The sequence below is a fragment of the Triticum dicoccoides genome, chromosome 3B (assembly GCF_002162155.2).
Source record: "Triticum dicoccoides isolate Atlit2015 ecotype Zavitan chromosome 3B, WEW_v2.0, whole genome shotgun sequence".
NCBI lineage: Eukaryota > Viridiplantae > Streptophyta > Magnoliopsida > Poales > Poaceae > Triticum > Triticum dicoccoides.
The window spans coordinates 825,321,158-825,338,527 of NC_041385.1; positions in this window are offsets into that span (position 1 = coordinate 825,321,158).

Below are 17,370 nucleotides of genomic sequence, written 5' to 3' on the forward strand. Positions count from 1 at the left end.
CTGCCCGCCCCGCCGTACATGCCGCTCACCCCCACCCGCCGCGCCACCGCGTCCTGCCCACCCTTGCTTGCACCACCGCGGCCTGCGCGCCCTCGCCTGCGCCACCGCGGCCTGCCCGCCCCGCCGCACTTGCCTCTCCCCGCCGCCCGCCGCGCCGTGCGTATGCGCGCCGGCCTTGCGTGGTTGGTGGGATGGTGGGTGAAAAGGATGAGAGAGAGATGGGTGGGTGGATGGTGGGTCCTTTTTTGTTTCGATGACAGATGGGGCCATCATCTGCATGCGCGGACGCAACTGGACGCACGGGCGAGGAAAGCGTCCGCATTCTGTTCGCTTTGACCCCAAAACCAGACCAAGTTTGGGCCGGGGATGGGTCGAAAGCGGACACAAAATGGACAAAAGTCCGTTTGCGCCCGCTCGCTGGGCCGTCTGATTTGTCCGTTTTACCCCAAACGGACGGGGGCGGACAGGATAGGGTCGCGCGGTGGAGTTGGCCTTACACGTTCTCCGGCGTGATGGCCGTGGTCGTCGTCCACGACCTGGACTGCCCCACTAGCGTCGGGTTCCAGGTCGGCTACTCCTGCATCTCCTCCACTACCACCCCATCCGGCTCGGGGACGGCGGTGTCGACAAGGCGAGCTGCATGTCAAGGCCCTCCCACTCCTTGAACTCATCGAGCTTGGATTACTCGAGCACATTCTCTGAGGACCTCATCCTGCTCTTCGTTGTTGATGGTTGCTCACTACTGCAGGATTGCCTAGCAGTGGCGGGTGCAAAAAGCCCAGAAGTAGCGGGCAAGCCTATCAGGGATTTTTTTTTCCTATGAGACTGGATAGCATTCTGAGGCTTGTGATACCCATCCGGATGGATGCCACATGGCCTCCACAATCTAAAAGCAGCAACACCACATTCCCGTGTACGTACGGTAAGCTGCCGGTTGATATATACTCCTTCCGTCCCTTTTTAGTCTGATATAAGATTTGGTCAAAGTCAACCTTTGTAAAGTTTGACCAACTTTGTTGGAAAAAATATCAACATCTAAAATACTAAAGTTATATGGTATGAAAGTTAATTTTCGTGCCATGGCGATTGACGGTTGCTAGGGTTTGATCTTCCTTTTGGGTGAGTAGTTGTGATCGCTACAACCCATCTCTCTTCCTCTCCACCATCTGCCCTAATCCCGCCGGTGTGGTTCGTGGTTGGACCATGCTCTGTAGCTGTTCGGGGTGACCCAGCGAGGATCTTTGGATTGCTTCCCACCCTTGGCAACTGCTGGTTGTGGTCCTGCCGGCGTCCTGATGGCGGCGATTACCGGGGCGGTAGGGAGTGTTGCCCCGTAGCCTATTTTCTCGGCTCCTGGTGGCGGTGTTGGTTCGCCGGCGAAAGTAGTTCCTACCTCTGGAACGCCACCTGGTCGATCGGGGCCTACCACCCATGTTGAGGAATTGATGGAACGGCTCGGTGGAGGCGCAACCCGTGCTTCTGGATGACGAGGATGATGCTGACCTAGTGGCGCCGGATTGTGCCGTGGTAGGGAAGGTCCTCTCCCCAAATGTTCTGCACATCCAGACAATTTCGTCGGTGATGAGGCCGGCGTGGGCAACCCAAGAGGGCCGGCGTTCTGTCACCATGGTGAGTTTAGTATGCTATGGCGGCGGCCTGTCACGTCGTGGAACACTTTGAGAGGCCTTTGGTGACTCATCTACACAAAATTTACACCAGAAAAAACAAGAGATTTCCACATTGTTTTTCTTGGTACGAGTTTGATCTCTAATGGCGGACCACACACGCAAAACGGAGGGCGACTCGAGCGATCTGCTCAACCCGCCGCCGAGCGATTGGGTTAGGCCCGCTGGCGACGAGCAGAGCACGTGGGATGGGAGAGCGGAGGAAGACAAGAGATGGCCGGCTCTCTACATCCCGAACCTCTTCGCGGCGGGGCTTCTCTGCTACCACCAAGGCACGATGGTGGTTCAAGGTACGATCTGTCGTATCCTTCTTCTCGACGCGGGGAATCGAGTGATTGATAGCCGAGGATTGCAAGACGAGGAAGTAATTTCATGGCGGACGCGAGTTTGGTTTCCGTGCCATCTGGCTTGTGTGGGGAGTTCGCTAGACTGGGAAAGGAGAGAGACCGGGGGGGGGGGGATTTCGAGGCGAACGACCGCCATGAATGCGGGCGGAGTGTGGGCAATAAATCCCCACCGCTCGATGGCTGGGAGACGCAACTCATCCAAAAATCCCTTCCTCCCACCACAACGAGCGACGCACCTGCCCTGAGAGAGAGGAAGAAGAGAGCAGGTGAGATGGCACACTGGAAGATGAGGATGGAGAAGGCCATGGTGGAGCTGGCGAGCGAGGACAAGGCGAGGTTGGAGAGGGCTCAGGAGATCGTGTCCTGGTTCTCCACAAGGAAGGAGATACGGCGCGCGGCGAAGCGCGTCTTCAGAAATCTGACGGTGGAGGAAGACAAGAGGCTGGCCCCGAATGGGTTCACCACTCCGACGGGCGCGCCGGTGAGCTCACTCGCCGCTCTGGTTTGGGCCATGGAGGAGACTGAATCTGGAAACCCAGCTCAGAGGGCGAAGTGGTGGGGGTTTCGTTCCTGCCGCCGCTTCCCAGCTGGACCAGAGGAGTTTTTGGTTGGAACGGTGATGGCAATCCCCACCCCGGGGACGCGCCATGTCCCGATTTCGATCAAGGACAGCGAGGAGGAGATGGAGTCGGAGGCAGAGGAGCTAGAGCCGGTGCTAGATCTAGGTGGGAGCAGCGGCGGGGGGAAGAAGAAGCAGAAGGCGCAGCTGCACAGCCGCTCCCCACGCTTCCTTTGACGCTCGCCACACCTCCTTAGCCTCCCCAAGTCCGTCCCGACAGAGTAGGCGTCTCCCCGCCGGCAATCGGTTCTGGTAGCTGGCCGTGGAGGACGCTGACAAGGGGCTGGGGACTTGTCAGAGGAAAATGGTAAGCCACTGTTTCTTAATAGAGCGTATCAATACATGCTTGAGGTTGATGGGGATGCTGGTTCTAGAAGATCTATACATGTTAGTAAGATGAGAAAGAATAAAAAGAAAAATGGGAAAAAAAAGAAAGAACCCCTGCAAAGATAAAGTGCAAGGAGGTGATTAGAGGAGGGAATGATGATAAAAATGGGGGGGGGGATTATTTAGATGGATGGATAGTCAAGGATCTCATTGAAAAAGTCCCAATAATACCTGACTATTGGTCAGAAATTGGGCATGAAGATTTCATCATATATGTTCCTAATTGCGTAGTGGAAAATGACTATAATGGACAGAAAATTATCATTCTTGAAAACGATATCATAGAGCAGTGGGTCGATGACTTGGGAAACTAGGCAAGCTTAAAGCCCAGCCCAGATAATAGTGGAAGCCCAGGAGAGGGAGAGCCTGGGGAGGAGACATATATATGCTCAAGCGACTCCCCCTCTCTTGGGTCAGTCGATCGAATCGAGCCAGAACTAGGGTTTCCCCTCCTGCCGCCAGGTGAAGAAGAGGGGATGGATAGATTTTGGGGTCGGTTTGGAGGAGAGAGGAGATTTAATAGAGGAGGCAAAGAGAATTACCAATACATAAAGAAAGAGGAGGGGAGTGACAGGTTCAGAAATTACAATGAAAGAGAGAGCAGGAAAGACTGGGAGCAGGGAAGCGGCAGCAATAATTTGTAGATGAGGCAGGAGCAACAGCAAGATCAGGGGAGACAAGAAGAAGAGAAAGAGAGGATGAGATCAGAGAAGGAAAAAGAAGTGCTTAAGACTACTAACCCAGGTATGTCAGATCTTGGAAGAGGCAGTACTGGTAATGAGGTAGATATGATACAACAGCAGCACATTCTATCTGCATTGCTTACTCAATTGACACAAGGGACTGCCTTGCTGGGGGGAAACAATCTGAATGGACAAGGGGGGAGGGGGGGTTAGCATGCTTCAGCAACATGTTAGTGGAGAGGCAAGCAGGGGGAGAGCAGCTTGGTTCAGAGTGGAGAGATTCAGAAAAACCAATGGACAAACAGACCTACCAATAATATTGAGAGAGATGGACAAGGAAGGGAAGATTGTCAGGGGAGAGAAGTTGGGAAGAGTGGTCAAAACGAAGAGGGAAGCAAGATGGTGTTGGGTGGGGCAAACAAAATGGTTTGTAACAAGTGCAAAGACACCAGACATGGTACCAAAGATTGCAAATTGGATCATTGTGTGGTGTGTGGGAAAAGAAACCACATAACTGATGATTGTACCTGGTTGAGGCAAATGAAGCCTGTTCCAAAATTTGTAGGGTATGCTGCTAGAGGTCTGGGTGTGCTGCTAGTCCAAAGTTCCAAGGACAACAATGAGCTTGAAAATCCTTATCCAATGGCCCTAATCACAGTGAAGTCTGGTATATTAAATGAAACTCAATTGCTGGAGGAGTTCAACTACATGTTCAATTGGGGATGGCAGTGGAGATGCAAAAAACAAGGAAGTAATACCTTTCTGATGAGGTTTCCAAACAAGGGCAGATTGATGGAGCTAGTAAATTGTGATGATTTCAAGCTTTTGGGCACTGGGGCTGTGATAAACATAAAGAAGTGGGCCTTTGATTCACAGGTAATTGGAAAACTTCACACAACATGGGTGAATTTTCAGAAGGTGCCAGACTTTTTTAGACATTTTTTTGGCATGTGTGAAGTTGCTGCATCCCTAGGACTAGTTTTGGAAATTGACATGGATACAATTACTCAGGAGAAAATCAGAGCTAAAGTTGGGGTAAGAGACTTTGAGAAGATCCCAGGGTACACTAAAATCACACACAAAGACCTGAATATCTACAGAATTATGGCTAAACAGGAAAAAGTTGTGGAGATGAGCTGGTATGGAGAACACAAGAGACAGTATTTGGGTGAAACTGGCATGAACTGTGTGGGAGAGGAGGTGAGAAAGAGATAGAACAATGTGAAGGAAATATGCCCTAGAGGCAATAATAAAGTTATTATATATTTCCTCATATCATGATAAATGTTTATTATTCATGCTAGAATTGTATTAACCGGAAACATGATACATGTGTGAATACATAGACAAAACTATAGTCACTAGTATGCCTCTACTTGACTAGCTCATTACTCAAAGATGGTTATGTTTCCTAACCATAGACATGTGTTGTCATTTGATTAGTGGGATCACATCATTAGGAGAATGATGTGATTGACATGACCCATTCCGTTAGCCTAGCACTTGATCGTTTAGTATACTGCTATTGCTTTCTTCATGACTTATACAAAGTTCCTGCAACTATGAGATTGTGCAACTCCCGTTTACCGGAAGAACACTTTGTGTGCTACCAAACGTCACAACGTAACTGGGTGATTATAAAGGTGCTCTACAGGTGTTTCCGAAGGTACATGTTGGGTTGGCATAATTCGAGATTAGGTTTTGTCACTCCGATTGTCGGAGAGGTATCTCTGGGCCCTCTCGGTAATACTCATCACCTAAGCCTTGCAAGCATTGTAACTAATGAGTTAGTTATAAGATGATGTATTACGGAATGAGTAAAGAGACTTGCCGGTAACGAGATTGAACTAGGTATTGGATACCGACGATCAAATCTCGGGCAAGTAACATACCGATGACAAAGGGAACAACGTATGTTGTTATGCGGTTTGACCGACAAAGATCTTCGTAGAATATGTAGGAACCAATATGGGCATCCAGGTCCCGCTATTGGTTATTGACCGAGAATGGTTCTAGGTCATGTCTACATAGTTCTCGAACCCGTAGGGTCCGCACGCTTAACGTTACGATGACAGTTTTATTATGAGTTTATAAGTTTTGATGTACCGAAGTTTGTTCGGAGTCCCGGATGTGATCACGGACATGACGAGGAGTCTCGAAATGGTCGAGACATAAAGATTGATATATTGGACGACTATATTCGGACACGGAAGTGTTCTGGGTGATTTCGGAGAAAACTGGAGTGCCGGGGGGGTTACCGGAACCCCCCGGGAGAGTTAATGGGCCACATGGGCCTTGGTGGGAAGAGAGAGGGGCGGCCAGGGTTGGCCGCGCGCCCCCTCTCCCTCTGGTCCGAATTGGATTAGGAGGGGGGGCGCCCCCCTTTCCTTCCCCCCTCTCCCCCTTCCTTCCCCCTCCTAGTAGGAGTAGGAAAGGAGGAGTCCTACTCCTACTAGGAGGAGGATTCCTCCTCCCTTGGCGCGCCCAAGGGGCCGGCCGGCCTCCCCCCTTGCTCCTTTATATACGGGGGTGGGGGGGGGACCCCATAGACACACAAGTTGATCTACGGATCGTTCCTTAGCCGTGTGCGGTGCCCCCCTCCACCATATTCCACCTCGGTCATATCGTCGCGGAGTTTAGGCGAAGCCCTGCGCCGGTAGAACATCATCATCGTCACCACGCCGTCGTGCTGACGGAACTCATCTCCGGAGCTCGGCTGGATCGGAGGCCGGAGATCGTCATCGAGCTGAACGTGTGCTGAACTCGGAGGCCCCGTACGTTCGGTGCTTGGATCGGTCGGATCGTGAAGACGTACGACTACATCAACCGCGTTGTGCTAACGCTTCCGCTTACGGACTATGAGGGTACGTGGACGAACACTCTCCCTTCTCGTTGCTATGTCATCACCATGATCTTGCGTGTGCATAGGAATTTTTTTGAAATTACTACGTTCCCCAACAGTGGCATCCGAGCCTAGGTTTTATGCGTTGATGTTATATGCACGAGTAGAACACAAGTGAGTTGTGGGCGATACAAGTCATACTGCTTACCAGCATGTCATACTTTGGTTCGGCGGTATTGTGAGATGAAGCGGCCCGGACCGACATTACGCGTACGCTTACGCGAGACTGGTTTCACCGTTACGAGCACTCGTGCTTAAAGGTGGCTGGTGGGTGTCTGTCTCTCTCACTTTAGCTGAATCGAGTGTGGCTATGCCCGGTCCTTGCGAAGGTTAAAACAGCACCAACTTGACGAACTATTTTTGTGGTTTTTGATGCGTAGGTAAGAACGGTTCTTGCTAAGCCCGTAGCAGCCACATAAAATTTGCAACAACAAAGTAGAGGACGTCTAACTTGTTTTTGCAGGGCATGTTGTGATGTGATATGGTCAAGACGTGATGCTATATTTTATTGTATGAGATGATCATGTTTTGTAACCGAAGTTATCGGCAACTGGCAGGAGCCATATGGTTGTCGCTTTATTGTATGAAATGCAAACGCCCTGTAATTGCTTTACTTTATCACTAAGCGGTAGCGATAGTCGTAGAAGCAATAGATGGCGTAACGACAACGATGCTACGATGGAGATCAAGGTGTCGCGCCGGTGACGATGGTGATCACGATGGTGCTTCAGAGATGGAGATCACAAGCACAAGATGATGATGGCCATATCATATCACTTATATTGATTGCATGTGATGTTTATCCTTTGGCTTTGTTCGGTTACACCCTGTCTCAAGAGGATTGGAGTGGATTTGGGGTGGATTTGGGGTGGATTTGACTTGTATGGGATTTAATCCCTGCCAAACCCCTTCAAAACCATGCCAACCGAACGCAGCCTTATGCATCTTATCTTGCTTTGATTGACGGTAGCATTTTAAGATGATCTCTCACTAAAATTATCAAGAAGTGTTCTCCCTGAGTATGCACCGTTGCCAAAGTTCGTCGTGCCCAGACACCACGTGATGATCGGGTGTGATAAGCTCTACGTCCATCTACAACGGGTGCAAGCCAGTTTTGCACACGCGGAATACTCAGGTTAAACTTGACGAGCCTAGCATATGCAGATATGGCCTCGGAACACGGAGACCGAAAGGTCGAGCGTGAATCATATAGTAGATATGATCAACATAGTGATGTTCACCATTGAAAACTACTCCATCTCACGTGATGATTGGTTATGGTTTAGTTGATTTGGATCACGTGATCACTTAGATAACTAGAGAGATGTCTGTCTAAGTGGGAGTTCTTAAGTAATATGATTAATTGAACATAAATTTATCATGAACTTAGTACCTGATAGTATTTTGCTTGTCTATGTTTGTTTGTAGATAGATGGCTCGTGCTGTTGTTCCGTTGAATTTTAATGCGTTCCTTGAGAAAGCAAAGTTTAAAGATGATGGTAGCAATTACACGGACTGGGTCCGTAACCTGAGGATTATCCTCATTGCTGCACAGAAAAGTTACGTCCTGGAAGCACCGTTGGGTGCCAGGCCTGCTGCTGATGCAACTAACGACGTTAAGAATGTCTGGCAGAGCAAAGCTGATGACTACTCTATAGTTCAGTGTGCCATGCTTTACGGCTTAGAACCGGGTCTTCAACGACGTTTTGAACGTCATGGAGCATATGAGATGTTCCAGGAGTTGAAGTTAATATTTCAAGCAAATGCCCGGATTGAGAGATATGAAGTCTCCAGTAAGTTCTATAGCTGCAAGATGGAGGAGAATAGTTCTGTCAGTGAACACATACTCAGAATGTCTGGGTATAATAATCACTTGATTCAACTAGGAGTTAATCTTCCTGATGATAGTGTCATTGACAGAATTCTCCAATCACTGCCACCAAGCTACAAGAGCTTTGTGATGAACTATAATATGCAAGGGATGAACAAGACTATTCCCGAGCTCTTCGCAATGCTAAAAGCTGCGGAGGTAGAAATCAAGAAGGAGCATCAAGTGTTGATGGTCAACAAGACCACTAGTTTCAAGAAAAGGGGCAAAGGGAAGAAGAAGGGGAACTTCAAAAAGAACGGCAAGCAAGTTGCTGCTCAAGAGAAGAAACCCAAGTCTGGACCTAAGCCTGAAACTGAGTGCTTCTACTGCAAGCAGACTGGTCACTGGAAGCGGAACTGCCCCAAGTATTTGGCGGATAAGAAGGATGGCAAAGTGAACAAAGGTATATGTGATATACATGTTATTGATGTGTACCTAACTAGAGCTCGTAGTAGCACCTGTGTATTTGATACTGGTTCTGTTGCTAATATTTGCAACTCGAAACAGGGACTACGGAATAAGCGAGCACTGGCTAAGGACGAGGTGACGATGCGCATGGGAAACGGTTCCAAAGTTGATGTGATCGCGGTCGGCATGCTACCTCTACATCTACCTTCGGGATTAGTTTTAGACCTGAATAATTGTTATTTGGTGCCAGCGTTGAGCATGAACATTATATCTGGATCTTGTTTAATGCGAGACGGTTATTCATTTAAATCAGAGAATAATGGTTGTTCTATTTATATGAGTAATATCTTTTATGGTCATGCACCCTTGAAGAGTGGTCTATTTTTATTGAATCTCGATAGTAGTGATACACATATTCATAATGTTGAAGCCAAAAGATGCAGAGTTGATAATGATAGTGCAACTTATTTGTGACACTGCCGTTTAGGTCATATCGGTGTAAAACGCATGAAGAAACTCCATACTAATGGACTTCTGGAATCACTTGATTATGAATCACTTGGTACTTGCGAATCGTGCCTCATGGGCAAGATGACTAAAACACCGTTCTCCGGTACTATGGAGAGAGCAACAGATTTGTTGGAAATCATACATACAGATGTATGTGGTCCGATGAATGTTGAGGCTCGTGGCGGATATCGTTATTTTCTCACCTTCACAGATGATTTGAGCAGATACGGATATATCTACTTAATGAAGCACAAGTCTGAAACATTTGAAAAGTTCAAAGAATTTCAGAGTGAAGTGGAAAATCATCGTAACAAGAAAATAAAGTTTCTACGATCTGATCGTGGAGGAGAATATTTGAGTTACGAGTTTGGTTTACATTTGAAACAATGCGGAATAGTTTCGCAACTCACGCCACCCGGAACACCACAACGAAATGGTGTGTCCGAACGTCATAATCGTACTTTACTTGATATGGTGCGATCTATGATGTCTCTTATTGATTTACCGCTATCGTTTTGGGGTTATGCTTTAGAGACGACCGCATTCATGTTAAATAGGGCACCATCAAAATCCGTTGAGACGACGCCTTATGAACTGTGGTTTGGCAAGAAACCAAAGTTGTCGTTTCTTAAAGTTTGGGGCTGTGATGCTTATGTGAAAAAACTTCAACCAGATAAGCTCGAACCCAAATCGGAGAAATGTGTCTTCATAGGGTACCCAAAAGAGACTGTTGGGTACACCTTCTATCACAGATCCGAAGGCAAGACATTCGTTGCTAAGAATAGATCCTTTCTAGAGAAGGAGTTTCTCTCGAAAGAAGTGAGTGGGAGGAAAGTAGAACTTGATGAGATAACTGTATCTACTCCCTTATTGGAAAGTAGTTCATCACGAGAACCGGTTCCTGTGACGACTACACCAATTAGTGAGGAAGCTAATGATAATGATCATGAAACTTCGGATCAAGTTTCTGCTGAACCTCGTAGGTCTACCAGAGTAAGATCTGCACCAGAGTGGTACGGTAATCCTATTCTGGAAGTCATGTTACTTGACCATGATGAACCTACGAACTATGAGGAAGCGATGATGAGCTCAGATTCCGCAAAATGGCTAGAGGCCATGAAATCTGAGATGGGATCCATGTATGAAAACAAAGTATGGACTTTGGTTGACTTGCCCGATGATCGGCAAGCCATTGAGAATAAATGGATCTTTAAGAAGAAGACTGACGCTGATGGTAATGTAACTGTCTATAAAGCTCGACTTGTTGCAAAAGGTTTTCGACAAGTTCAAGGGGTTGACTACTGTCGTGGAATTAACACGTCAGATGTCCATAGTGTCAGGACTTAGTCGCGAGGCCAACGCACCTATGTGGTAGCTTGAGAGGGGTTGAGCGGAATCGAGAGACGCAACACAAGACAAGGGTTTAGACAGCTTTGGGCCCCGGGAAACATCATCCGGTAAAAACCCTACATGCTGTTTGAGGCTAGATCTCATTATCATCACGAGGGAGTCGCCGTAAACCGGCTCTCCTCTAGTTGTGTCTAGCCCTAGAGATTATTTCTTGCTTGTAACTTGTCCCTCTTTGGGGAGCCCTGCCCCTCCTTATATATGTTGAAGGGGCGGGTTACATGTGGAGTCCTATTAGGATTAGGACTAGTCTATCTCTAATACAAACCGGATACAAGTCCTGGTCTTAACTCCTTGTAAGGTAAATATTCCTCATGCCTTCCCTCTTAAACCGGCCCACAATAGTTGAACCGGCCTTCATGAACCGCCAGACGGGCCATCCGGTCTTGTCGCTCCTCTGACCCGTCCGCCGGGTCACCAGTGAGTTACAACGTCCTGGCGGGTTGCTGGTAAATCGCCAGGTCTGGGCGGGTCACCAGATGAATATCGCCAAGTGCCAGCGGGACCTCAAATAAACCGCCAAGTCCGGCCGGGTTAACTTCCGGCCGGTTTACACCGCGGGGTATATCCCCGACATTAGCCCCCAAGTTTAGCTTGGATTTATCCATGGTAAACTTATGCTGCAAAATAAACACCAGAACAAATTTGGCAGGTTGTGCTCTGGGTTAAGAATTCTTGTAGACCGGCACCTGATCGTCCTTAAGTCCTTGTCATTTCCTCCTTCTAGAAAATCCGGGTCAATAACCAGCTTCATACTCAAATTGCTGATGTTGGCTTCTTATAGAAAAAATATTGTGAAGAATAATCCACTTGAATCGGCTTCCAAAGCGCCGGTTTAAGAAATATTGGTCTTGAAATATTCATCTAATATTCAGCCGGTTTGAAGATGTAAAAAACTTGCCGGTTTATGATTACCACCTTTGTCGGGTTATAAAAACTGATACTTCCGAGTCATGATTGTTGCAGATACTGAATATAAATACTGCCACTTAAGAAGAAATCCATGTTGTTCATACCAGTCACTTAGTAAAACTGAATACTCCATATTATGTAGCCCCCAAGTGCCGGGTTGTTATGCTTGCAGCAACCTGGGACTTGTACTTTCCTGATGTTCATAAAAACTTCAACCAGTGTAGCCCCCAAGGGCCGGGTCATTATGCAATAATGAGCAGGGACTTTGATATATACTTCAATGAAAATAACATCATATGATGTAACCCCCATCATGGGGCTTGAATTCACGTCCACAAGGTTAAGAGCCTTGTGCTTTACCAACTGAGCAGTGGACCCTTCAATATAATGAATAAAAAGCTTTGTACCTTGAATTGTTTAACATGAGCAATTGGTAGCCCCCAAGGGCCGGCTCATTATAATGTGATGAGTCGGGTCTTCAATAAGATGAACAAAGAATGACTTTGCATTAGCCCCCCAAGTGTCATGGTGCATGCTTGCAGCGACATGAGACTTGCATATTTGATGTAATCTCAACTTCAATAACGTAGCCCCCAAGTGCCGGGTTGTAAGCCTGCAGCAACTCGGGACTATTCCTTCAATTGTAGAATAAAAGCCACATCCATTGATAACATAATATCCATTGCGCTAAAGCGACTTTGAAAACCTTAATCATAATATTAATAACCATAATAAAAATCCAGCCATGTTGGCTATTCAAGATAATATAATCCGGTATGAAAACCTTATTCATTCAATATCATAATGAAAATTCAGCCAAGTTTGGCTATTTGAATAATATAACCCAATGATTTATAGGCGCATGATTCCAATGGCGCAATCCAAATATATACTGGCGACTTATAGTCCAAAGCCAGGCCGGTTTAATAAACACCGGACAATTTCTCATCATAGACTGGCAATTTATCGTCTTAAAGCCAGGCCGGTTTAATAAACACCGGATAATTTATCATCATGCTTTATTCAACCTGTCTCTGCATACAACAAGTTTAAAGTGTCCTGGCGGTTTACCGCCGGACGGGTCATAATGCCCAACATATAACCTGGGTTTATAACCAAGGCTGCACATAAGAATAATCAAATATGAAATATATCATGCTTGTGACATTGAATCACATCGTTGGTTTACCAAATTTTTGTAGTAAGAGTGATAACCCCAATCTTGAGTAATGATAACTCCTTTCATACTGTGTCGGTTTATGATAAAACCGTACCAGGTTGTGATAAACACCGGTTTAACCATATATAATGCTGGCGACTTATAGTCGAAACCAGACCGGGCTGATAGTCTCCGGATTATGATTTGATCATGTACTGACAGCTTGTAATTGAAAGCCAAGCCGGGTTAATGGACACCGGTTTACTCCATGATAAGATGGTAACATAAAATCAAAAAATCAAACCGGGCAAATAATCTCCGGATTAAGAATTGATCGTGTTCCGTAAATTGACAGTCGAACCGGTCTGCGAATTTTGTCGGTTTAAGAACGCAACAAAGAAGAAATATTTATTAAAGAAAATTTCAAGCAAAGGCAATGATAAAACCATTTGCAAAAAACATGCTATACTGAGCTGATCAGATGGTGTTACCGTGGTCGGACAGGACCAAGCCCCCAATAGGAGTGACAATGGTTCAAGTCAGCCAGGTCCCCAAATGAAACCGTGGCATATATGCCAATCAAAAGGCGTGGCAATGGTTCAGGTTCGACCAAGCCCCCAAGTGATTTTGTGGCCTTAGGCCGATCAAGAGGCGTGACTGGTTCAGACTTGACCATGTCCCCAAGTGATCTGGTGGCTTTCTCCTATCAAAAGGTGTCGCGTTGGTTCGGGCACGACCAAGGCCCCAAGTGATATAAAAAGCAAATTTCAAGGGGTAAACCGGAGGCCGCTTTAAGACAGAACCTCCGTGTAACCACGCATGATGTAAAAAAGAACAGAGACCCCACTTTATGAAGCAGAAGCCCCCATGTGATCAATATGTTAGGCCAATAAGGCAGGATATCCATGTTTGGACCGCGCATCACGGCAGCAGGTCCTCTTCGGTAATTTTTAACTTTTTTGCAAGAGATAAATTCTTCTTGAACCGGGATCTTGAACCGGATATGGAGAGCTTCAAAGCTTTGTGGGAGACATCTTTCCCTTGAACCGGATTTTAAACCGGAATCTTCATTTTCAGCCGGAAATTTTCTGACGGCCTTTAAACTCGAACTTGCGAGAAGTTAATTCCTTTTTGAACCGGAAATTCTTAAACCGGATTTGAGAGCTTCAGTGAGACTGGCTTCCCTTGAACCGGATTTTAAACCGGAATCTTTTCTGATGACCCGGAACTTCTTCATTGAGCCAGGATTTTGTAATTGTCATATACTTTCTAAGCCGAAAATTCTCTGACGGCCTTCAAATAACAGTAGCCTCCGGGACCGGGTTATGTTTCCCTCCATTGTCCCGGGGTTTTTAAATTTGCTGAAACTGGCAAGACTTGTTGCGTCATATCATCGTAGCCCCCGAGTCTCAAGGTGACTCGAAGAGTTGGCTTGAGATTCTCCATATTTGACCGTCATATAAACCGGCATAACTTGTATGTCATTGGTGTTGATAGCTGATGTGAATCCACAGAAGGTTGAGGTGACTGCGGCGGGTTATAAATGATCCCGTATGAGCCGTGTCAGCAACTCGGCCAATGGTTCCTTCCAACTGGTGATTTGAAGCTAACCAAACTTGTAGTGGCAGCGATTTGTGCGCATGTCCATTGAACTATTCAGCGCAGACGGCGGCTGATGATAACTTGCCTCCAATTTGCTGAAAGAAAAACCGGGCTACCCAAGTTGTGACTTGCTCATACGCAACAAATAGCTCATGCAAACAGGTGCGGTCCGGTGTGTTGATGTAGACTAGACCGCAAGGGCGGCAGCGCAAGCACTTCCATTGAGCACGACAGCACGGATAAAGGTTAGTGCAACATGACGATGGTATGCACTCCATATCCGCGATATAACTCCACTTCGACGGTGAATAATTGTCCTGATGTATTTAGATGACAGATGATCTTGTCGTCTCTGCTATGATCATGGAACAAAAAATATTAAAGGGAGGACAATTGTTCCCGGAGGAACTTAAAGTATATTGAAAAAATAAATAAGATGGATAGCACCTGATCTTTTCCTGAGACGTCGAGCCAGTCATGTTCGTCGTCGTCGTTGGTTTTCCAACTGGTCCGATTTTTTTTTTCAGACCGGCTCCCACTTCTTTTTACACAAGCCAGTGACCCGGCGTGGAGTCACACATGCGTTGGGGTGAAAAAGAGCCACCACAGAGGCCTCTGAGACCAACGGCGTTGACTCGAAGGTGAAAGCTGGTGGGAGCGAGCCGGCACCCGAAGCGGCAGCTGGTCCGGTGATCCAGTACGGAGGCGCGGCGGCTCGGGGTCGCGGCAACACGCAACAGAAGGCGATGGCTCGAGGCCGTGGGTTGCCGCGGTGGTTGTCATCATAGCGTGATGCAGTGGCGGGTCAAGGCACGGAGCGGTGCGTGACGGTAACCCGGACGAGTGGCAAGGCGGCTCCAGGCAAAACAGCGGCATAGCAACTTGGCGCGGCAGCTCTGCAAAGACGGGACAGCGAGGCCTGCGGCCGTCGTCTTTGGAGGCAGTGGAGTTGACCCAGAGGCGATGAATCCCGGTTTGAACAGCAAAGCTCGAATCCGTGAAGACGTCTGCTTCCAGATCGCGGCCGGATCGTTTGACTCACAGCATAGCAAACCGGGTGGCTCGCGGCGGTCGGCGGCTTGAAGCCCGGTAAGCCGGCGGGTTGCAACAGCCAAGGAAGTTTATCGGCGGCAGCCTGGACAGAGGTGACCGGCGCCGGCGGCTCGGTCAGCGGGGGTGCGTCGGTGAGGCACCACTGCTGCGGCGGGTGCGGAACGGCGAGGATGCAGAGTCGTGTCCTTGTCACGGAGAGCAAGGCCAGCCACGGAGGCGGGCGACTTAAGACCGCGGCGTCGTGCAGCAGAGGTGAAGGCGAGGCCAGAGCGGTGGCTAGCAAGGCAAAACTGATTCCGTGTCCCACGTTAAACCAGCGAGGCAAAGCTGAGTCCGTGTCCCACGTCCCTCTTCGGGTCGTGGATTTCCTTTCCTTTTTTTTTGAACGAACAGTCGATCTTTCTGATATACTCCATTACTGCTCTGTATAGCTTTAGTATTTGTAGCACCAGGCCTCCACGTAACCTGCCCTCCTTCGTATTTTTCTTGTCTCACATGAGGTTTGTACGTGGATCACTTTGATTGAAATACCATGCAGGTCACTCGGGAGTCGTGATATCCCCATGCTGTGACTATCAGGTACGTGGAGGAATAATTTGATCCATGTGACGTAGCACTTTCCCTTTGATTGATCCTTCACGTGGGGTCATGGTAGCAAGTACCACTACTTCATGAATGAATTGTTTATTAATAGTAAATTGGCATCACTGAGTTGCCTTGTAATGGCGCACTGCTCCTGGACTGCGGTGGCACCCGCGGGTCGATGATGATGGTAGGTCGCTCGGCACAGGGTCGACGGAGGCAGAAGTGACCCAGCGCCGCGGGGGCTCAGAGTACAGCAGCAATGACAGCAGGGCCCAGGTCGGCTTATAGCGAAGGTGAGACTGCCCACGACGAGGGCGGCTTGACGGTGCTGTCGTGGCAGAGACCGGTGGCGCACCGCAGCAAAAGTAGCTCGACGAGACCGGCGGCTTACGGTATAGCAGAGGAGTGGTAGACCGGCTCACAAGTGGCGACTCAGCAGGGGCCGCGGCGGCTCGAGGCCGTCCAGGCCGAAGTAGAGGCAAAGGTAGAAGATGAAGCCAGCCTCTTTTGAAACAACGCATGGCCGAGCGGTGGCGTGAGGCCCTCAATTAGTGCTCATGTAATCCACTGTGTCTTCTATTTCTGTTTGGCCAAGTAGTATTTTTTATCCCTCACATGATTCTGAGCTTTGGAGGCCGTGCTTCTGTCAATGAATAAGGCCGGCGTAGGCGGCATCTTTTGATCAATAATCTTGCCACCACAGGGCTGTACTAGGGACAGAAGGCGCAGAGGTCTGCATCAGGACCCATGGCCATCCTAGGCACGGGCGGATAGTGATTACGTCAACAGCCAGTCTGGTCTTGTGTCCATCTCGGATACGTCTATCTGGATTTTTGCTTGGAATCGGTGTTGCGGCCGCTGACCCAAATATGAGCAGCAGTTTGGATCGAATCCGCAACGAAAACTTCCGTTAACATGGCGACTTGCGGCGGTGTAAGGTCTTACAACCCTAACTTTCGCCCCAATCTTGCTTGCGCCGCTTGATTGTCCATTATTGATGCAGATTTTTCTTAAACCGGCTTCTCTTCATCCGAAAAAATTGCAAACCTCTCGATCCCTGGGAGAGATCCCTCCAAGAACTCAACACCACCGTGCGCGGGCCCCACGGTGGACGCCAACTGTCGTGGAATTAACACGTCAGATGTCCATAGTGCCAGGACTTAGTCGCGAGGCCAACGCACCTATGTGGTAGCTTGAGAGGGGTTGAGCGGAATCGAGAGACGCAACACAAGACAAGAGTT